At 37.6% G+C, this 24,798-nt stretch overlaps 1 protein-coding gene and 1 long non-coding RNA gene across 10 annotated transcripts in view; one reads left to right on the top strand and one right to left on the bottom strand.

Annotated features, from left to right (window-relative positions):
- NFIB (nuclear factor I B) overlaps window positions 1-24,798 on the bottom strand; it is a 170,661-nt gene that overhangs the window by 73,838 nt on the left and 72,025 nt on the right. The window lies entirely within an intron of this gene.
- Window positions 10,417-14,159, top strand: LOC122164742. The gene is made up of 3 exons (XR_006170308.1): window positions 10,417-10,629; window positions 12,205-12,361; window positions 13,113-14,159. It is a non-coding gene; the product is annotated as an uncharacterized LOC122164742 (long non-coding RNA).

A 24,798-nucleotide genomic window follows, 5' to 3' on the forward strand; every position in this document is an offset into this window, starting at 1 on the left:
TTCCTTCCTTCCTTCCTTCCTTCCTTCCTTCCTTCCTTCCTTCCTTCCTTCCTTCCTCCCTTCCTTCCTTCCTTCTTTCCTTCCTTTCTTCTTTCCCTCAGTGGTTGATTAGTGCCTTGATTACTTGCTGCCCCATGAACAGCTGGTATTACACTGGTTCAAATCAGTCCTTGTTTTACCTGGCAGCTGTTCGTGTAACTCTTAGCATTACTGATATACTCTGTATAACCTGTTTTGATTCAGCGTGAGTACCGTCTGAAAATTTAAATGTTTTACTGTTCAAATGTTTAAATGTTTTAATGTTCAAATTAGTCCTTTTTTAAGACAACAGACAACTCCAGAAGTGTCCAAGAAATGTGTAGCTGAAGCATTTAGAGACATGGTTTATTGGGCATGGTTGTGATTGGATGACAGTTGGATTTGTGAGGTTTTTCCAGTGTTAACAATTCTATGAATCTATGAAAAGATAAGTCAAGAAGGCAGTATATTTTACATTGGGTAGCTTCTCATACTTTCATTTCCAGGGCTTAATCTCAAAAAGTATATGTCTGCAGGAGCAGGCATTTCTCACCACTTCTGGAGTTAAATAAAACTGACTGTTAAGGCCTGCTAGTGATGAGGAAAAGAAATACCAATTTCCTTTGCCCTGCATCGGAGAAAGAATGCCTCATTCTCAGCTACATAAGGCAGAGGGGAAAAAAGCTGATGGTTTGCAACTCAGGCAAGATGATTTCTCACTTTGCACCTCAAAAAAAGACTTCTTCAACAGGAAGCAGTGAAAAGCAGAAAGAATATTACCCACTAAAGACATACAATTCACTCTGCTATTCAACATTTTCCAGAGGATTTATCAGTACTCTCCACCTCAGATGTCTAATTTTTTTTTCAGGTTTTTTTCAGCCATTAAGAGAAGATGCAGTATTTCAAATGTAAGCTATGCTATACTTCCCTTATGACTCATACTCTACAAGGGATTTTGCTTTTAAAGCTCTCTGCAGTAGCATAAAGATGAAGTTCTTGAAAAGAAATAGAGATATAATCCAGATTTTTTTTTTTTAATTATTAATTGATACCTTATTAATTAATTCTCCTCGGTACATATACTAATCAAATAGACTTCCATTATTTCACTTTTCATTTACCTTTATACCCATTTCACTCAGCTGACAGACACTAATTTCATCATTTGCCATAATGTGAATGCACACTTGTTCTTTGATGAATTGCATATAGGGAGGAATAGATGAAGGACCACAAAGATCTGACACCACATAGGTATCACTTTGGTGCTGTTCAAGACATATCAATAAGGCATCTGATTTGGCAACTGACAGAGTCACGAGAATCACAGCCATCTCACAAACTGTAATCTTTTAGCATTACACTGCCACCCAACACTGAAAACTCAAAAGAAATGGTTTTATTCCAGGATCTTAGGACAAGGGACCTGGAGAGGCTTCCCTGCCCAACAGAGCAGCTTAGGTGGGCTGTTCAGCACTTCACCTGGCACAAAGCACCAGTGCCAGATAGGGCCCAACGCATTTGGTTTCCAGCTCTATGGCTCAGCCATCGTGCTGGGGAAAAAGGTTTTCCAGATCATCTCTTCATATGTCGAAGACTTGTCAAACATTGTTGTGGTAGAAAAAGCTTTCACCATGACCAAAAAAAACCTCAGATGGGAAGATAAGGCTGCAGGATGAAGCCTCACATTTTTTTCCACCAACGTGTTCTTCATTAGCAACATACGTTCTCTGTCACAACACCCAAAGTGAAACTCTTCACAACATAGAAGTGATTTGTGTTTTAAAATGCTGTTTTGATATATTCATTCTAAAAGTAATTCGTTATTCAGCAGTGCTAATATCTAGTACAATACCGTAAGATTGGATAATTTATATATAGTGCTATCTCCAGAAGATTTTTTATGTGTTGGTATTCAGACAGCTGAGGTTTAATGGGAAGCCTATAGAACTGAAGTCAGAACATGAAGCTAGACACAGCAAAGTGATGATAGGAACTTCTCTGAATGCCAGGTGTGCTGCACTTGTCACATCAGGAGCCAGTGGGGTACTGTTACATAGGCATTCTCTGTTTACCTGGACATGGTGTTGCCAGCTAACACAAATTCACCTCAAAAATGCAGTGAGAAATAGAACTGACTACTAGACACCAAAATTAAAAGATCTATCCCTTTTTCCTATTTGCTCAAGGATTTTAGCCTAAGCAGGCCTGGCAGGTCTGAAGGTACATTCAGTCAGAGATAGCTTGGGACAAGATCCTGTGATCAGTTTTAAATTTTAGTTTAAGCCTGTTTACTTTGGAGGCAAAAACATCAAGAACAACTCAGTCATCGACCCTTCCATTCCACTACACTCCCCCACAGGCTCCAAGAATAGACAAGTTCACCTATAGCTGATCCAAAAGAAAGAAATCCCATTTCCAGGGCTTGAAATGTAGAAAGCCTGTTCTTGTGGGATGTGTGAGTGGCAGAGCTTCAAGGAGGCAGTCATGGCAGTTCTGCAGCTGAGATGGTTCCACTTTTGTCCTACCCAGTGACTTGGGATGGCAGCAAAGCAAAGAGGCAGCACATGATGCTTCGTGGTGTCAGAGTAGTGCAGGTCACAACGGGCTCCCACCTTCACCTCCTCTTTTATCAGTAGTTCATATCTGCTGCTGCCAAGTCACCCAACCAGTCATTGTCAAGATTGTTAACTTTTCTTCAGAGTGTTTTAATTAGGTAAATAAAAAATGGTAATTAAATCAACATTACGTAATGTGTTTCTGATTTGTAATCTCATTTAAATTAATTAACTGACTCAGCCCTTGTTTAGTTTTTAAACTGCCCTAGTTAAGAATTGGAGCTCTGGGAGTAAATCCAGTTACCATACAGTTGAAAGAAATTCAAGGACCTAAAAGCACTTCTTGGAACCTAAACAGCAATAAGCATATTCAGCATTTCGGATTTTTGTCCCAAACACAGATTTATCTTTTTAATTTAAATTCCCTTATTTGCTTATGTAAAATAAATCACAACACATATTTATTCAAAATATTTCTTTTACAATTCATAAAGACCATATGTTACTCATTTTGGAACCTAACAACTTTCCCCAGATGTGTTATAAGATAAGTTGTGCCTGGAATATGTACATATTATATCTGCATGTGTGTTTTTGTGTTTGTGTGTGTGTATACATGAACTTCCTTAAGTTTTAAAGGGTTTACATTTTGTCATAGCCTGAAATGAATGTTTCGCATACCTCATCATATTAGCTGAGCTCTTTTTTGACATGCACGTTAAGAAGAGATTTGCACAGGTATCTTGCCACATGTGGATGAATGTGAAAGAATGAAGTTTCTTTCCAAAACTTGCTGGATTCGGTAGGAAAAGATGAGATATGAACACTTAATTTTATCCATCTGGAAGACACTGTGATACTAGCTGCAGTCAGAAACATTCAGAAGTTGTTGCTGGAAACCAAGAAACCTTTCACATTAAGGTATGCATCACAAAAGGCTTTTATTATAGATTCTTCTGAAAATGAAAAGCAGAAGGTACAACACAGTGAAAGACTTATATGGATGTTCAGAGAAGAAAAGTGATATGAAAAAAATGTATTATGAAAAAGTTCGTATCTGCATGAAAATAATATAAATATGCTTGCTTATACCTTCAGCCAATGAATAAAATTGTCACTTCATTATGTTGCATTACATTGTGAAAGACAATATTTGACTCTCATTTTCACGCTTCGAAGAACTTCTGCATGAAGGTTTCATGAAATTCAGCATGGATTTTACCACTGACTCCCAGGCAGACAGATTTTATTTTTTACTGTACTTTTGAGCAGCAAAGAAGAAAGAGTTAAGGGAGACAAAATGTTTTCCACTACACAAGGCAATATTTTTAGACACGGAATAATGATGACATGACTATGAAAAAAAATCAGTTTTGGGCCTCAGTTAAAGGTTGTTAAAATCAATGGAAAGTTGTTCCAGAAGGTGTCGGATGAAGAACTTCGTGGTAAATTACAACTGAAAAGCGCTGTTCAACAGATACTGTATGATAGATCTGCATTTTCTCTTCTAACTTCATTCTACCTTCCACTAAAACAAACAATATTGAAAAGTGGATTCTTCACTCTTCCAGAATGTTGCACTCATGTACTACGTCACAAGTCTAAACTACCACCTACCAAAAAAAACTCACAAGGCAGTCCATTAAGATTAGGAGAGGCTCATGAGGTCTCTCTATTCTTCTAAGGACAGAGGTCTCCTAAAAGGGTAAGTATGCCACTACACTGCACACTAACTGGGGTAAATAATCAGCAATTAAACTAAAATATTTGTTATTTACTTATCATGGAAACCCCAAAATTAAAGCACTTCAGCTAAAAACAGTCTGAGAGAGAGAAAGGAGGAAAAAGACCAAATGAGTTGAACAACCCAAGCATCACTGTAGTGTTTCTAAATACCACAAAATGTACTAAGGAATTTTCTAATTTTTTTTATTATTATTATTTTCTTGGATGCACAGCACTATAGCAACTATGTCACATTTTCTTTTAAGTTAATTTGAATAAAATTTGGGATTTTTATCTTTTTGTTTCTTGTTTTGGTCTGTTGGTTGAATGGTTAGTTGGTTTGAGGGGAAAATGTGTTTTTTTTCAAAATGTTTTCTATAACCTGCTAAGTATTTCTTTACAATGTCATTTGCTGCCATACTTGTACTCATTGGGATTAACTGGCATAATGGGCAAGAGAAATGTTTGTGCTCTTGAAGCCCTATTGTGGAGCATTGTGTCCACGTCTGAGGCCTCCAGCTTGGGAAAGATGTGGAGCTTTTGGAGTGGGTCCTGAGGAGGGCAACGATGATCAGAGGGCTGAAGCATCTCTCCTACGAAGACAAGCTGAAGGACCTGAGCTTGTTCGGCAGGGAGAAGACTGCAGAGAAACCTCAGTGTGGCCTTCAAATATCTAAAGGGATATTATAAACAGGAAGGAAATCAACTTTCTATGCATGTAGATAGTCGTGGAAGAAGGGAAAATGGTTTTAAACTAAATGAGGGGAGATTTTGATTAGATATCAGGGGTTAGGCAGACGGGCATAGGCTGCCCAGAGAGATTGAGGATGTTCTGTCCCTGGAGGTGTTCAAGGTCAGACTGGATGGGGCCTTGGGCAACCTGATCTAATGCTTGATATAGCAATTGGCAACCCTGACTGTGTCAGGGGTTTGGAAGTTAGACGTTCCTTCCAACCTGAGACATTCTATCATTTAAAAGAGAAAACATGAGAATACAAATACAAAACATTATAGATCCCTAATAACATATTTTTGTCAAAAATCAAGCTTATGATATTTATGTCTCAAGCTACAGTGTATACACATAATTTGTACATTGCCTTACTGCATTTTTTAAAAAGTGGATTCAATTCCATCTGACATAATTTAAAAATTCAGAGTTAAAAGATGTGCTGTCCACGCTCTCACACACATGCTATTAAAAATCAGTGACAAAAAAAAAATAAATCTACCAGTGGGCACTAAGTAGTTATGTGCAAGAACACCAGAGAAAATCACCCTACACTTTCATAGTAGTGGTCCATAAACTGTGTCCATCCTGTGCCATAGAAGCATGGACATGGCTGACCCAGTTTTGAGTTGGAGGAGGGAAGTTCTGCAATAAAAAGGCAAGCAATTTATTTTAAAGCATGAAGCCAATAAAAAAGAAAAAAGGCATATTGGCTTAAACTTGGTCTTTCAAGTTAAAAAAAAAAAACCAAACATTTGTAAAGAGAGTTTCAGTGTTCATTTGTTTGTTTGTTTTTTCCCACAGGCTCCCTATCTATTAGCAGTAGTACTGCCACTTCAGTCGTGTTGGCCAAAGATTTTTAAAAAAAGGTTGAACATATCTGTTCACAATAAATTTTTTTTTCCAAGGATAATTCTGTGGCTACAATCACATGAGAGCATCTGCTTTATAATTCTGTAATTTTCACTATATGTTAAAAGGCAGCACATCTATTTATGTTAGTTTCTAATTAGAGTCATCTACAGAGGTAGAATTTCCGAAAATTAGTACAATGCAAACTGCAGTTTGGGAACCTTGATTTAAAAGTATGCTTGCTGGTTCCATATTCAGCTATTTTTGCTCTTTGTATCTCAGTTTATTTTCTAAAGCTGGTGTATGTTCTTGTAATACCTGGGAATATTATACAATTGAAAAATGATGCTACTTCTTATCTAAAAAAAATCAGATGTCAGTGGGTACAATGTTTTCTGCAAGGAGGAACTCAATGACACACCATTGCTTCATAAGCACCTCCACGTCAGACACCATTCTGTCAGATCGCCCCTCTGCTGCTCTCACATTGCAACAAAATATAACAGAACATAGGTGAAAAGTTTCAAACTCAACTGCCATACCACCAACATCCACCTCTGACTTCATGGGCCAACATCATAAAACAGGAAGCATTGCTTTCAGAGCAGTGCTCAAAATGATCAATGTTTGGGGCTTTGTTGAGGGGAAAGTCTGATGTGATAAATATGTTAAGTCTCTTGTGCATTACAGAAAGAACAGCAACAAACATGAGCAACAACAAATCACAACAGCACTGATCGCAGAAGCTTTTCAGATTTTTAGAAACTTTAAAGCAAAAAGCAGTAACCTTATATTCACACTAACCTTCGTCTGGGAACATTACTAACCATTCTTCCTCCTCCTGCACTCATATAATAAGTTCAACATACTATTCAGCATCTTCCCAGCATGTACATTCAAGCACTCAGACTTCTGCACAAGCATAAGTAGTACTCAGCAAAAACTGACAGCTCTGCTCTGTATTTTTCCTGGAGAAAGGTATTAAACTCACTTGACCTGAAGTAATCAGATGAGACACAGTGTATTACACAAGAGTGGGTGCATGCACTGTAATTACAGAAGACCCTTTTATGAGTGAGTTCTAGCAGATGACAACACTTTAATGAAAAACTGCAAGCTTCTCAAATTTTGCCTAACTTTTCTCTCTTCCAGCTGTCCCTGCCCTGCACTCACATGTATAAGCACACGAAACCTGTGATCTTTGAAAGAAAACATCCTTGCAGCTCCCTTTTAAACCCAGACTCCTGCCATTGACGTTGCTGCTGAACACTTCAGAGCACTGTAAAGTCAACCTGTCTGTGCTCTTTGAGCCACGGATGTGGAAAAGTGTGAAATTTCAAGACTAGACTTCATTCAGAGCAGCTTATCTTTCTTTAGCTCAGGTTTCTGAAATTTGCATTGAAACGCAAATTAGACCAATTGCCTAGTTAGACAATCATCTTTAGCTTTATGAACAGTTATAGCAAGCAAATCTCCTAAGCCCCAAAATGCTTTAATGCGTTTTCATGCAGTTTTCCAGGAGATACTGTACATCTGAATAACAAACAGTATCCCTTTAATGTCTACTTAAAAGTGAAGCATGAATAACAATAGAGTCTTTTCAGGACAGCAGTATGATATCAGTAACAGCAAGAACATGAGAAAATCCAACTCTCTCATGAAATTCACCTTGGCCTAGGGCTGTGTTTCTCCACCCAGTGGGTGTGACTGACAGGCAAGCCTTCCAGAAAGCCCACTAGTCACACCTTGCTCTTGCAGAAAACAAACCAAGAAAACCAAAACCAAAAACAAACAGATCCCGGGATGCACTTAAGTCAAGAGACCAGCTCTTTAGCCTGCCTCCGGCTTTTTTCAGACCTCCTCCAAACTGAAGCCGTCTCACAGCAGTGCACACATTTTCTGCACACAGACATTTTTTCACATGATGCCTTTCTTTTCCACTGGCAGCAGTGAGCTTCCCCAGGCAGGAGCTAAGCACGGGGCCTGCTGGCGAGGGTGTGTAACCGGCTGGCAGCAGGGACAGCAATGCCAGGGTTGGCAGCAGAGCTCCACCAGCAGCAAGCAACCACCGGAAAGCAAGACGATGCCAACGAGTTTTCTGGCCAAGTTTTCGAAAGTGAGTCTGGCATTAGCTGTCCTACATAAACAATTGCTCAAAAGGTTTGTGTAGCAAAGTTAAAACACACTCCACATCAAGCCAGTTTGTCAGCTACAAGTTTAAAACCCTATGTCCCCCCGGGAAACTCCAGCATCACTGTGTGCCTCTTTTTATGTTAATTAAATGAACAATCAAATCACTTCCATATGCACAGCTATTGATAACAGCATGATGTAAGCATTTGGGAGATGTAAACAGCACATGAAGACAGATTGCCATGAGAATAAGAGTAAAGTTAAAGCTTTATACAAACTTTAGTCTCCAGGTCACCACACTGTCTTAGACAGTATGTATCTGTATGGAGAAGACAGCACCGAAAATACGAGTCTAGGAAGACTGTCAAGCTTGCAAAGCTACTCCTTCCCATAGGAAAGATGAGTAGGCTGAATCACAGCAAGTTTTGGGATTTACACAACTCTCACTATACCATCCAAAACTAGATGCCACAACCTAATTCAAGTTAGGCCATGAAGCCCCCATAGATGATAAGCAATTACATGAGGAAATTTGAGCAAAAGCATACATGAGAAACAAAGAAAATAAAAAAGAAGGAACGGAACATAGCTGCCCTCCTAAATATACTAGTAGAAGTTATTTTTAATAACCACCAAATAAAAAAAAAAAAAAATTAATTAGCATGCTGTTGTAATTAAAATTTAAAAACAAAGACTAAAATAAATGTGTACAATAAAAATGATATATTAGGAAATAACCTGTATTAATGAAACATTGAAAAGAAGAGCATTTATAATGGGGCATAACAAGAAGTATGGTTTTGAGGCAAATTATCTGGATTATATTTTTTCATGAGATTGGTTGGAGAGAACCATGGTAAATTCACATGTCTGAACTACATCTTAAAAAAAATATTTCTTGCTAGATTTCATTATTTCATTCAAGGGCTCTTGCAGACTGCTCAAGTACACTTTCTTGACATCATTTGCAGACTCATGACTGGCACTGAAATGGTTTAAATCATTAGAAAGCCAAGTTACATTTCTAGCTCAAATGATGAATTCCTTACTATCTTGTAATCTGTATGAATGAAGCTTGTGTCAGTTGAGAAAGAACTGAATTATTTCAGAGACTAAATACTGATTTTAACAGCTTCTGCTTTCTCTCCCCGCTAACAAAAAAAAAAAACAGGGAAAGTGAATGAATTTATTTTTCTTAAACACATGCAAAAGGTAGTAGTCTTCTCCTCTGAAGGACAGATCAGTCAATTTTAAGGTCGCATAATCAGTGTTATCAATCAAGATCAGCCTGTTAATATCAGAAATTCCCATGAGTTGACATATTCTGCAAAACAAAGCTGTGTGAAAACACTGCAGTCAGGTTTCATTTTTAGGTACCTGAGAAATTAACTAACCTCACCCTGGCACAAAAGAACATCCAGAACATTCACTAAAGATGTATTACTGCTCAACTCCTTCACTTCTCCTACAGATCTCTGCTTAGGGATTGCATATACTTAGCAGTATGTAAATCACAACAGTAAAGCTGGAAGGACAGAAAGAGACAAACCACCTTCAGAAAATGCAGGTGACAGTAGTAATCCCATACAAACTTACAGAGATTTCTTCGATTGCATTTTTAAGGTTGGGGGCCACATACGTGAGTAAATTACTGCCTGGTATGCAATGAATTCAGAATATGTGACTATTTGTGTGTGGAATTGGAGGTGGCTGTTCATAAGCAATGTTTGACTCTAGGAAGCTCACTGTTATTCTGTGGGTGACCTTGGCAGTCCTTTTACCCAAGGTCTAAGTCTATAATTAACTTTAGGTATAAAACTGTATATGAAATTGTTAAAGATTTACTGAAAGACAACTTTCTACCACCTGTATGAATAATTAAAAAAAAAAAAAAAATCCCACAGTGAGTAATCAGTTTATTTCCCTCCCATCTCTTTGCATTCTCTCTTAAATTTATCCTGCTACCACCATATGCGTGGGAATATTCTTCAGCGTTGCAGTTTTCTCTATGTCCATTAAAGTGTATCTCGTTAAACAAAATAAATTCCCTAAGAACTGATTTCTTCCTTATCTAAGAGACAAACAAACGTTTGCTACTATGAATGGGGTCTGTTGCTAGAATAACTCTTCTCTTCCTCTTGCTTGTTGCTGTTACTTTAAAGAAACACCCTCTCTTTAAAGGTGTTCAAGGTATGGGAGAGGCCGTGCAGATGAAGAATAAAGAGAATAGTCTTGTTTGAAGATTGACTGAAATACAAAACTGTGCTTTGCAGCCTGGGCTTTGATGAATCATCTGAGCAGAATGCTCCCCTTACAATCAAGCAGTTTTACAATTTTATAACTCATGGCCAACAGTCATCCTGCATTTATGGCTACTATTATCAACCTGAGCACTTAGTCAGAAAACAAGAAATTAACACATTAGGTGAATATCATAGTTGTGAAAAGAGGCATCACAGAAATAGAAGTAGTGGGCTTGCTTTTCTCCAAATGTGGTGAAAAGTGATGAACTAAAATGAATAGGCTAGGTTTGTGGATAATGCATGAAACAGTTCAGGATATTTTAGACACGTGCTGGTGAAGTGCTGGTGAAGTTTAGGTTCTCAACAGGTATGTATTTACTGTTAGAATTTCCCAGTATTATCTATTACATTAACCTACTGTTTTTTGGTTGGTGGGCAGGAAATGGTTGTTTTGGGGGTGGGGGGGAGGGGGAGAGAGGAGGTCTCAAAAAGTAAAGTAGTTGCAGGTCTGACTGCAAAGACATGTACTACTAACCTCCACGGGAACCTGACTCCCAAATAAGTGCATGAGCAAATAAGAAGGGTAGGTGGGGAAGGAGAGAGAGAAAATCTACAAAATCAGAATGATTATTCTATATTTTTAGCACTTCATATTTCACTGAGGTTTACTCAGAATTCCTCTTAAAATGGTCAGTGTTCACAGACTCTGTGAGCAGTTTGCAAAATTGTAATCTATACACTTCTATTGTCGAAAGTTTTCTCCATATTCCTGTTGCAGATAAGTTCTGTGTACTTTTCATTTAGCTGAACACAGAAAAATAGAGAGAAAACACAAATGTTGGCATAGGTGATTTCAAGCTTTAGTTGCTTGACCTTTTTGTATAAGCTTCTGGCATCTGTGACTTGGCAGGCCCAGTGAAGGCCAAGCCAGGACAAAAAGGAAGACAGGAAGCAGAAAGCTGGCCATGTCTCCTTGGCAGTCAGTATTGCAACAGGGTGAAAAACCACATCGTTGCCAAACCAGAAACAGTGGGGAAAGCCCAGATAGTTGGCAAGTCACATATGGCTGTATTCTACATCTTAAACACTAAATGCCTGATAAACTAGGAGTACTATGCCAGAACCTAATCTATTTATACTGTCTTCTGCTGCACAGGGGAATAATTCATTTGTCTCTATGTGTTTCCTAAATAATTGTCACAGCATTGCTACTACCTTGTAAGGACTGGCAGTTTAAAATCTTGCTGGCACTATACTTGGATGGGCTTTCAGCATCTTTCTAAAATATCCTCTAAGATAATCCCAGAGCATGGGATCCCTGAGAAGGAAGAGAAGGGTATATAGTAAAGGTGTCCATTAGCTGCCTCTGTGTCCTCCCAAACCCTAAATGGAGGGAACTCTTCCAGGCTTTGCTGGGGATATGGTTGCATCCCAGGTGCAGGAGCAGGTAGCTCACATGCAGGCTGCTGCCTGTGGCAGGGCAGTGCAGCAGTGGCACTCGTGGCCACAAATGCAGATGTGAGAACTCCTGGAACAACACAAATATTCTATCCATTAGTTAGTCTATGCTCCTTACGCTTAACCTGGACCACAAGTTTCAAAGTGGCCTTGGCTAAGCATTGTGTATGCTAATCTGTTCCCCAGGAATACCTATCCTCCCAGAGGACCTAGAGATTGACTTACACACACAGTAGACCACCACCAACTTCAAGGGAACCTTTCTCTCCCAGAGAGGTAGCAAACTGGCTTGTGCTAAGCCTAGCTTTTTATGAGGCTTATAGATAGAGAAAAAAAAAAATAGTTCTTTTCTTTCTAAACGTCACCCATGATCTTGATGTTTATCCAAATCTTTATTTCTCAATTATCCATGAAGTTGGGGTCATCAAAGGTGACTGATACTCTCTTTATAGGTGTAGAAACACTTATTATTTCTTCTTTTCAGATTGTTCGTGTCTGTGTTCAAGCTTTTACTATTTTGACAATATGTTTTATTTTAAGAAGTGTAAAGGAAGTATAATGCACCCATTTTTTAAATGATAATACTGCTGTGGATAGCAGTCAGCATTCTCACAAACTTCTGTGGCCAAATGAAGGAGAAGGTAAGGATTTGCTATTGAGATACTTTCAAAATTACCAGTCACCAGCAAGACAAATTTTTAAGCTTATGAAGTAGCCATTTTGGTCCTAAAATCCCTTCTGTTCCCTGCTTGTATTTGTACACTGCTTGTACTTGCTGTACCTGTATCCCAGTTACAGCGACAACTCTGATCAACTGTGCTCTGAATTTTGGAAAATTATCCACTAGACTTCAGCTTACCGCATTAGCAGTTTGGCATCTGCATTTGCTGACTTTCCTCAATTAGTTTTCAAACATTGCAATTAAGCTTTTCTGCTACACTGTGGTACTAACTAATCTAATAACACTTTTTTATATCTAATATGAAAAAAAAAAAAAGAGAGAGAGAGAGGGACTATACATTTATTTAACAGGGCACTTAAAATGGATTCAATTAAATGAAAAATAGGAATGGGTAAACAAATTGGAAAAGTTTTTTAATGGCCTTTCACTCAAATTTAGAATCAAACTTTCTGAAATACATTACAATTCTAGTAGTCAATTTATTTGCTTGCTTTTGGGTCGTAATACAACCCCTTAAAAACCTCTTAATAGCTTATGCCTTCTGTAGTGCTCATGGACACAGTTATTTGTATCTATTTCCCTATCTCCCCTTCCCTCATTTGGCTCCCAGCCTGTTTCTGCACTTTGACTGAACAAACAAGTGATGGCACTTTGGTACTCTTTATACTGGTCATCAGCCTGCCTCATCTTACCACTTCTTTACCCTACAGGTGTGCCAGCCCAAGCTAAACACTCAGTGGGGCAGAGACCATCATCTTCTATGCTGCAGCGGGGCAACCAACAGTTTTCTGCTGCTGCTACTGTGTAATTATCAACGCCAGCGAGTAGCTTGGCCTGGAGATACAAACGCCAAAATGAAAACACACAAGATTGCAGCTTCTTGGATGCTAGTCCAAGTTTCATGACTAAAGCAGTCTCAGAACACTTCCAAAACAATACAGTTTTATATTCCTCAGCTTGTCCAAGTTGAACTGATCCTTTGAAACATGAATCTGTCAACCCTGGAGAATATGCTAATCTAAGTATGTTACTCTGCTAACACTGTTTTGCCTAGACCCCGAAGCCTTCCACGCCAGCCTATGTCAATCCATCACAGAAGCAGGAGATCCTGACTGCTAGGAAGGACTCAGCATTTCTGCCTTTCAAAGTCACACTGAAGTTGTTCATTCCCGCAAAGTGGAAAAGGAATTACAAAGAGTTGCGCCAATGTATTTGATATTGAGCAGAAAGGTATTACCTAATATGTCTTCTTATATTATAAAACATCAGTTTCATATAACCAATTAGCTCATTATGAAATCCTGTAACATCCAGCGCTCTCAAATTTGTAGTAAAAGATCTTTGGCTGGTTTTGCATGACTGAGGGTGAATAATGCTCATGATAGGAAACTGTTTTTCTTTGACTCTGTAAGGATAATTGTCACAGCTATCACACAGTCACTGCAATGCCATTTGTAAGAATTGCTGTTCAGAGCTGTTCTCTGTAACACCATTCTTGTAACACTGGGAACATTTGTCTTTTCCAATTATCACCAACACAAACGTCCTTTTGTAGGTCTTTAAGTGATTTAATTTCTTTCTATTAATATCCTGTTACTTGCTTCTGGAGAAACCAATGGAGACAGGCCTCAATTAATATATACTTTTAAAGTGAAGGCTTTTAGTGAAGCCAGAGCTAAGGCATTTTAAAACAGGAATTGACACTTCCCCTTTATGACTGTCTAACATTTTCAGTGTGCCTTACAAAATGGATAGAAAGCCCCCAAAATACTTCAAATCTGTGTTTCATAAAGTGTACTCCAAGAGAAGTAGCAATAAAGTTTATTACAGACCTAAAGTATCTGCATAAACCCGGTTAATTGAAAAGTGGGAGGAGAAGGCTGCCAAATTAAATGTTTACATTAGCACAGCTGTATTGTAAAAACATTCTGCCCCCTGCGCTTTGTAATTATAAGATATTTCTGGACTGTGTATCTCTACAAAGTTTATCTCTACTGCCAAGAGTGTTTTGGCACAGAGCATCTGCAATTTTTGGCAGCCAGAGAGCTCTCAGCACAGGCAGTATCTAAAATGGCTGCCAAACAGTTATCCTGAAATGTCGTCGACCTAGTGTCGTCCTGTGCGAAGGGCAAAAGCCAAAGCTGGTTTAAAAACCATCTGATTGTCTCAGATGAGGCAGAGAGCTTGATTTCCCCCCATGCACAGGACCTGCCTGCACAGGTCTGTGATGCCACATTCCCAGAACACTGAAACAGGGCAGCAGTGGGAAGGCAGGCTGGCTGCCGGCAGCATCCCACCACTGGGAAAGAGTGGGGAGGACGGGCTTCCTGAAGGGAAGTGCAATTTTATTGTTTTAAATTATGCTTAGATCATAACACTCTTCTGTGCCAGCAGCACACATGCTGAGACCTTTGCTCTTCTGCACTCTGTCACAAGGCACTAGCAGAGTCCCAAGCACCTGAGACATTCTTTGCACTGAATGCATCTGCCTGCTTTTAAAGCAAATCTCCTTTCCAAGCAACCAGCTACAAGGTACAAAAACATTCCACATTTCTCGAGTCTCTACTATGCCAGGCACTTTATACTGAATTTGGTCAGGATCTCGTCAACTGTCCTACTCCTGCCAAGGACTAGGAAAGCTTACCTCTTCCGTGTAGGGCCTGAATAACAAAGCTGGGAGAGTGTTCATCTTCACATCAAATACAATCCAGAGATTTCTTGGGCCTGCTTTCTGTGCTGTAATCATAGCCAGCTTTGATGCAGAGACATTTCAAGCCTCAGCCAAGACTGCATTATTATTGCTTACTCAGTGGTTCCTCAAGCATGTTTTACCTGGCAGTTTAGGAAACGACATATTTGATACTTGATTATATTATAATCTTTCCTCTGAATTTTCTTTGAAAGGCTATAAAACTACAGGGATTTTATCACATGTTACAATTTAAAAAAAAAAAAAAAAAAAAAAAAACAAGAAAAAAATGGGTCCTCTGAAGATAGTCCATTAGTACAAGAATCAGAAACCCACAGATACCATGTGAATATGCAGTTTGCCTTTTTGGGTGCTCTTCCTGTCTATCGGCTGTTCTGAAACTCCCAGACATTACATAATGATGTGTGAATTTTTTAAAGAGATGCTAGTCAGCTGACCATGAGCAACTTATCTATGGCTGTACTGCTGCCTCAGAAGACTTCAAATCAAGATCAACTTGTTATTTATAAAACTGTTATTTCTAAGCTGTTTTACTCTATTGAGCAAATCTCTGTCCTCATGAATACAAAGGACATTTACTGTGATAGTTCTGCCCTCTCAGTAGGCTCCTGAAATTAGGGACTTTCACCCTCTGTTTAATTAGTAATCGGGATCAAAGTCACACGGCTATGTAATGCTGATGTCCTTGTAAGTACCAGTGAGCTGGGGTTAAGGTTCCAAAGAGCATAAGGACTACATTGGCATGCAATTTCAATTGGCTTCTCTTCTATTAATATTTAATAAGTACACCTTTAAACTTCCCTCTAAGAAGAAGAAAAAAGAAAAAAAAAAAAAAAGACAAAATACATCTAGCAAGCAGTTATGCTTGAAACTCAATCAACCAGATATGCACAGCGGCATCCTCTCTGCCATTTGCATTTTCCGAAGCATCTGCCATGTTAAATATCCCCCATGCAAAATATTCTACTTGTAAAATTATCTGATCTGCTCCTCCACAGAGAATGTTTCATTCATGAATGTCATGTATACATTTTAAGAATGAGTATCTGTTCATTTCTCCTCATATCTCATTTAACGTGGCATTTTCAGTTGCAACACACAACAAACACAGGACATTTCCCCCCACAGCAAGTACTTAATCTACCAGATACCCACAAAATCCCTTTCCATTTTTACCTAATTAGACTGGAAGAAATATTTTAAGGATCAAGTACACATTTCTGTTTATTTATTAAGGAAAAAAAAAAAAAAAAAAAAAAAAAAACCAGAAGAACAATCTTCTCAAGTTCAAATTCCAGAGTCTCACTTTGTCTGCTCTGTTACCAGGACTGCAAGCAAGGACAATACTTTCTGTATATTAACATGAAACACAGCATTTTTTCTGCTGTAAGCAATTAAAAAAAATGAGTTTCTATCCCCAGTCCCCAGGTTCTGCTTACTACTGCCAAGAGAGCTTATGCTAAACACAAAGAGAACAAATTTTAACTTCCAGGATTCAAAGGACTCTGAAATTTTGTTTATCATATTAAAAAATTCTACAATATTCATGCTGTAATTTTAATGCTGCAGGAAATGCCTCTATATGTTAGCAATTCTACTTCAGTAGAAAAGACTCCTATTAGTTGCTCACATTTCCGCTGTCAACGACACTTGACTTTCTGGAATGTTCAAAGGAAAGAGAAATTTAGGCATAATATTTTTTTATTATTATTTATTGACAGTTACTGTTGGCATATGTTCACTTTATTTTACTAAGAATTAACAAGACAGAAAAAATCAAAGAATTTCTTCTCTCAGAAGCATCACTACAGATGCTTTGACTTAAATGAAATTTTGTGATCAAGGTCCCCTCTTACTTTGCATTCCTTAGCTAATGTCTAGCTCTAAATTCCATATGAATCTGTCGAAAGAGAACACTGAAATAAGTACTTGAGTCTGGAAAATGAGGAGACAAAAGTTACCATAAATTAATTCTTTTTGCGTCAATGTTTTGTTCATTTTTACTCCTGAAGATCTCTATTCTATCTCACTTAAAAGTATACAAAAGGGGTGTGTGGATAACTTAGATGCTCAAAAGTCAAGACACAATAATCAGTGTAGGGAATATAATTAATTCTTAGCTCTCTGGACCCTTCTTGTGGTCCTTTACTCATGTTCTTCACCAAAGGAGGCTTATGTCTTGATACTTTTGCACTGATGATTTCAAACAATCTTAGAAAGAACCTAAATTGAGGCTACACATCCAACACCTGTGCTTATATATAAGTGTGAAATGATTTAGTTTGCAAGTAGAGCCTCTGTTAGCATAAAGATGCTTCCATTTGGTTTGGAAAATGTATTCATGAAATAATCTTCACTGGAGGTTATCTACTGAATGAAGCACCTCCATATGAATTTTGTTTGCTAACTACAGATGTTAGTGAACTTCCTAAATTGCATCAGGTCTATACACTGCAGGCAGTCCTGCAAGTCTTTTCCAACTTCCACTGATGTTGAAGGAAGGAATGAATTAGTGAGAACTCCAACCGGGATCCTGAAGCGCCATTCCTAGAAAAATATCACGCACACCCTCACCAAAGCTACAATAATTCACTCCTGCGTTCTTCAGCAAGGTTCATTTTCCCAGCAAATGCTGGTCTTTCTACCTTTGGGTATTTTTCCAAGAAAATACTATGAATGAAGGTCACAAGATGGATTTTTTTTTTTTTTTTACACCAAGGCTCTTCCTTATATATATATATATATATATATATATACATATATATGGTCTTTCCTAAAAACATACAAATACTTGTGATTTTTTTTCTGCTCAAATTATGTGCAAAGCACAACCGCTTTCTAATAGAGCAAGCTTTGAAAATTTCAAATCCAAGTGACAAGTATGAAAACAGAATGGAAATTTCTATGCAAACTTAACCATTCTCAACATCTGTTTTTGTATTAAACTAGTTAAACAGAGTGAGGCATTTTTATTTAAAATTTTTGATTCACTAGAATCTTTTCATTCCCTTTTGGTCCTACTGAATTTCACTCCCACATTTCTTTTTTTTATTTCCCACCAATACTTTAATTAAAGCTATGGTGTTGTTTTTTTCCTTATTTATCAGTCTTAGGAAAAAAAAATAAAAAGTCAGCATTAGTTTATCTGAAAAATGCACACAGGGTGCTGCAAATGTTGATGCTTGTCAGTGAACAATGGCAGTAAGGGAACATTTATTTATGTTTGAATAATGAAATGAAAAATAAGGAAACCGCCTTCCTTTAGAAACACATTCACATGTCTTTACGTAATGAAACATTCTTGTTCTTGTTCTCGGGCATTAAAATTTGTCACAACTTTCATCTACTTCATTGAGTGAATTCTGAATTTTAGAAAGTGTTTATGTGTAACAGAAACTAATTCCATTGCCTGTTGAGAAGAAAGCTTTGCAAAATAACACATCATATGACTATCAGCAGCTGGCTTCTGTCATTAATTTTGAAGCAAGCTACATTACATTAGTTCTTTGTACGTCTTGTACCATATATACCAGCTGCCTGCAGCTCCAGACCAATATACTCCAATATAGTATTTCTCTTCATCATTTGAGATAACTCATTTATAGGGACAGAGTAACAAAGTAGTGTCCAACAAGAAGCTTTCAATGCTCCTTTTTCTGCATCAGAAAAGAATATTCTGCAAGCTAGTAGAAGGGTCTGTGCTGAAAGGAATGCCCACAATGCAAATTTAATATTCTTGCCCTGTAAAGTTATAGATTATGAAAAGAGAGAAACAAAAACTTCATTAGTGAACATTAAAAAATATCATTGTCAAAGACTTAACATTTATTAGAAGGCAATTGGTTGAAAACATGGTTTTAATTGTGCATCCATATTTTTATTCATTAAAAGGAATAACCAATAAAATCCTGCACTATGGTGTCCCAGCCTCATAACACATTAATAAAGTTTCTTAAGGGTTTTGGCAGGGAGCCAGCACAGTCCATTAACTCCTTGCAAGTTGTAAAAAGAAGTAAAGTCATTTCAGGCTGCTTTGTGGTTATGAATGAAACAGCAGGTAGTCTGTATGGAAACGTCACTTTGGATATGGCATTGGTAATGGATGCATTGCTGTTCAATCAAAGCAGTATGGGGATAAGTTAATGCACTGAATCAGAATTTAAATCCTGATGCACTGCAAAACTAATTTAGTTAAAATAGGAAGGAATATGGTAAAAGATTCCAAGTAATGAAGATCTGTTTATTTTCCTGGTAGGCTGTCACGCCGCAACAAGGTTAACTTGTCCACTGTGAAGCCAAAAAAAAGCCCATAAAATATGTATAATTCTAACTACTTGGTAAGGCTGGTTAAAAAGATCAATCATGTTCAGGGTATTGCTATATGCAAATAATGAATATAAATAAAACACTACTTTGTTTTATCTTACCCTTTTCTTTCTAAAATATACAAAACATTCTACTTTTCTTGTGGTTTTTCTTCTTCTGCACAAAGGAGCATAAATAACTTCAGCAATTGGTAACTAAGTGGCTGTCTTTAACTCTGTCAAACAATTTGAATTAAAGTGCTATACTTTCCCCTTAAGCTTTATGATACCATCTGTTCTCCCTTTTCATGTCATTACAAACATTCTCCTTTGGAGAACGGATTTAGTGTTTTGCATCCTTTTTACAGGAAAAGACAAGGTTAAATGGTGATGAATATTCTGAGAGCTATACGAGGTTTTCCAAGCAAGGAAGAAAATAGTCTGTAGGAATAAGATTATTTTCCTTAAGGTGTGGCCAGTATGTCCTCTTGCCTTATCATTAAACATTAATATGCACTCGAAGATTAATAACATTCTAAATCAACAGTAAATGAAAGAGGATTTTTGAAAGAGCAGTAAGCAGAAAACAACTTGTGGAACAACACTCTGTGCTGCTCTCCTTAGAAATACAACTAAAATGTTACAGACTGCTTGTTGATGCTGCAATATTAGCTTGTTGTGTTTTGATAATAATTTCAAACTCTAATCTTAAAGTTACATAAAATTTTCAGTGTGCAAATATGAAGGACCTGGGAGGGACGACCAACTAATCGGCTGGAATGATGTATTAATCTTTTACCTCTGACAGCCCCAGTTCAAGTGTGCCTTAAATCACAAATGCAGAAGTTGTTTGTCTAGCACCTAGTGGGAATTTGCCACATTACAAAACCACAAAATGTGTTAAAATTAGCAGTGTCTTCAGAGGATGCCAAGTAGTGAAATAGACGTGTTGTTGAGGCCAGGGGTGAAACCCTCACAACAAAAGCAGCTTACAAAATAAATGACTCAACTATGTCAAATTCGTCTTGACTACCTGCCACTGGATACTAAGCATTTTCAACCACAAGTAGCAATGATACAGTCTCACGCCAAAGACAGTCTAATACTTCCAAGTATCAATACAGAAGATAGTCTTCAAAATCTCATTTCTGCACCTGGAAATACACTCAATTTGTTTACAGGGTGTAAACTCCACGCAGAATCACACCTTCCTGATCCAAAGGACATCATGCAGTTCAATTGTCTAAAGATTTTCCTCTGGCTGGAGATGGAAAGTAAGAAAAGATATAGAGATGCTAAAACAACTAATAAATCATGAAGCCCAAAAGATGTTTCAATCAAAAATGTATATTGAATCCATGTATTAGATCGCATCTATGAGTGACTCCAAGGTAAACAGAAAATCATTCTGCAAATGTCATTACAGCTCATGCAGTTATGTGGTCAAGAGAAAAGCTTGGCCCAACATCTATATTTCGCATTCTGTTTCATTAGTTTCACAACTAATTTCAACCATCTCTGAAACAGATTTTTTTTTACCTGTGTAGGACTTACAGATGTCACAGTATATAACCTAACAAATCCATACTGTTCAATACACATCTAACTCATGAGTCATCACATTGATGGCCAGTAGGATAACTTAAGTGGGAAGTTAGAGATTGTACCCAACCTTTCTAAAAAATTAACTTGTTTGTACACAACAATTCTAATAACACATCTGTCAACTTTGCTGTTATAAATGATAGATATAATTGAAGCTGAATTGAGAAGTTAAAGTTGATGTCATATATATATATATCTATGCTGAATTCTTTCAAGTATTTAGCTTCTTGTAAAATGAAAATAAAATTTCTTTAAATACTGATCTGAAATACTTCCTGCCTGCGTTTTCCTCAAGCAGGAGTAGAAGGTTGTCTTCAGAAAGTGTTTTTGAAAATCCCAAGTTAACTACTACAGAAGATTAACTGAAACTATAAAGCATGTCCATCCTTCCAGAAGTACTGTTTTGCATGAATGTACCCACCATCATAATGCCCAGGCATAGAAACCTGTGATTGAGGATAGAGATGTCAAAAAAAAAGAAAGATCTGAGTCAGTCTTTGCATACTTCAGATCTGCAACTTGTCTTCCTAAATGAAATATATAGGTTGTCCTGGGTAATCTCTCATTTCTGATAGCGTAACTGTTCCAAGCGATCATTCATTGTCTCAATATTCGACCCTTGGAGTTCAGATCATGCTGGGGTTTAGTCTGTGCTTTTTGATTTTGGGACTTTGTTTTGCCTGGGTTTCTTTTCCAGTGGTAGGCAAAGAAGCTGAAGACTCTTAATGTGCACTGAGAATAGACCCTTCTCAAAAAGACGGGTTGCTTTTGTTTTTTCTTTTTTTTAATGATTATTGTCAAACATTTGGAATGCTGGAATACACAGAATAGAGTTGCTACTAGGCAAGTACTCAGCACAGATGATAACAACCAGCCTGTTCAAAATAGTAGTAGAAGATCTTTCATTAAACACTGTAGATTTTTCTTCCCTAGTAAAGGAAAAATGCTTTTCTACTTCTTGAATGTTTTTTATATGGTAAGAGATGACTCCAACTATTGTTTTTACTCTCAGAACCAGCTCCATGATGAAAAATTCTCTAATGACTTGAGAACAGTCCACACTAGTTGAATATAATGTCTTTTACAGATGAAAGTTTTTGAGGTTTGGCCTGGCCACAAACCACACACATGAATATTTTGCTAAAATTTGATCTACTTAGTCACTTCCTAGTTGATAGCTTTTCCTGGCCTGTACAAGATGACATTGATGTCAGTCAGGAGGTTGAGGGAGGAGATCCTTCCTCTCTATTCAGCCCTGGAAAGGCGTCATCTGGTGCACTGTATCCACTTCTGGACTCGCTGTGCTGTCAGCCCTGCAAACTCAACCGTGATTTCATACTATCTCCAGTGACAGCCAAGCCAAACCAAAATATGGGTGTTAATACCTGTGCAAGCCCAATCTTCTCCGATAAGCTATCATTTATCAGACTCCCCTTGAATACATCTAGTGGTGAAGGGGAAGAAGCTGGAGCTATTTCCTTCCCACCTCTCTCTTATTTTAGCGGGCCTCTCTTGTTCCTTGGTGAGAAGGGTGCAAAAGATGAAAACGATATTTTGATGATTGGCAAAGGATGAAGTCATAGCTAGACCTATCCACTCTAGTAACCAACCAAGAAATCAGAAGACTCAGCAAAGGAAAACTGATTACAAAGCTGAGACTCCCAAAGAACTCCAGAGGGTAAGAAACCCTAAGTAGATGGCATGGCAAGGATACCAAGCAAATGGAAGCCAGCACAGCAGGGAATCCGGTCCCTTTGACAATTCTGTAACAGAATCACCTTTATACCTACTCAAAGGTTTAGCAAGAAACACAGAGTCTTAGCAGGAGGTTAAATAATTCTTCTTCCCCAAAATAGGGATAAGAACATCTCTCAGGGCTGTGGGCAGGTATACACTGCGAAACAAAAGTAAGTAAGCAGCTTTCCATCTTTGCAGTGATGCGTATAGGTTTGATTTCAAAACAGAAATGGAGTTATTCTTTACTGAGTATATTTTGTCTCTGGCTTTATAGTTCTACACATACTTGCTGATTTGGGATTAATTTCTCTACAAAAATCTGTACAGTGGCAACTTAGAATGCATCATCTAGTTAATTAAATGAGATTTCTACCACACAATGTTAATCCCTCAACACTAAACTCTTAAACGTCCTTGCATAACTTATACAAAAGATATTACAGTACTTCACTGACTTTTCCATTTCACTATGCTTCAGGAATGTTTAATGAATCACAGTGTATCTAGATGCCTCCAGAGAGTCACTGTCTTACCCACATCATCTCAGTGTATCTAGATGTAGCAATAATAATGTAAGTAAACTCAAGCACTGATCACCCTTTTCTAAAATACCTTGGCACAATGGAGCAATAGATAGAAACTGTAATGTAAGTTTTCATATTTACCTGTCTTTTGAGTCTTTATCAGATCAATAGAGTTATTTTTTATTACGCACATACAGAACTCAACACTCTAGAATACACTGCAGATAGAAATGCCTACTCCTTCAGGTTATACCTCCAAATTTGTCATCATTTTCCTATTTCAAAGTGTGTTCATTACTATATATTTCTGATGATGAAAATTTCGCCTTTATAAAACTCTGAAATATCAGGCCCAGGAGGAAAGCTTCCTTTTTCTCTCAGATAATATTTGTTCCTGAAACATGAGTGCTGATACCCTTCCAACATTCTTTTTTTAGTATTTCTGTCAGTGCAGCCAAAGCTGCAGAGTTTGCAGGCATCACTTCTACTAGAGTTTAAGGTCACTTAGCAGTCACTGGAAAATTATTCAGTCTGCTTCCTTGGCCCTCAAAGCTGCCGTAAGAAAAGATGCACAAACACACTGCTCTTAGATTGGTCTAGACAACTTTACACACACCAGCTGGCAGCGTCTTGTCATTATTCATAAATATGGTGTAAGAAATAACTGCTTCCCAGATTCTGTATGAATCCCAAATAGAAGTGCCCACATTTAGCAAACAAGTTAATGTTTTTTTATGTAACCTCCTGGAAAAGCAATGACTCATTTAACTGGTGATTATACATTTTTTTTCTACGTGATTTCTGTACAAGCAATAGTCCAATTAGATCTGAGAGCAAAGATAGCTCATTATGCTGAAGCAATAGTTGCACTTGATACTGGTTACAGTAATTTGGCTCAAACGGTTGGGAAAAAGGTCAAGAGTGCAATGTTGTTGTCTTTGTTTTATATTTCTCTCTGCACAATGCGTCAAGACTCTAGGATGTGTACACACTCACCTGAAGGAACTAACTTAATACACATTCTCTTCTCTGTAACAGACCTTGTAAATTTAGTAAATCATTCTGCCCTTGGAAGAACAAAACTAGGCAACTTCAGAGGGTGTATAAATAGGAAGTGGGTTATGCAGTGTCAAGTGTACCTTACATTGAAACTCGATTTTAGTTTAAGCCCGTTTCCTCTCCTATTGCTTTTTCTAAATAGGAAAGCTGCAATACTAACACTAAATTCTACTTATTTTGGTTAACAAAATACTTTTCTTCTTTCTCCCCTCAAGCACATCCTTGTTTTAGAAAGCATTCCATCTGACATCTAAGTCTTTCAAAGAGGCAAAGAAGAGCTTGTGGTTTGGCTCTCACTTCAACTTCTGGAAGAACTAATTTATTTAGAATGTTTCATCTTGATTCCAGTTGATATTATACATTAGCAGGTTTCATAGAAATTAGTTTTGCCATGGAACAATCTTATTTGTAGTGTGAAAAATAACTTGTTTAATAGATTTTTCTATTTTTTTCTTTG

The sequence above is a fragment of the Centrocercus urophasianus genome, unplaced genomic scaffold (genome assembly GCF_019232065.1).
Source record: "Centrocercus urophasianus isolate 14NV4802_14NV808 unplaced genomic scaffold, USGS_Curo_1.0 seq_27, whole genome shotgun sequence".
Classification (NCBI taxonomy): Eukaryota; Metazoa; Chordata; class Aves; order Galliformes; family Phasianidae; genus Centrocercus; species Centrocercus urophasianus.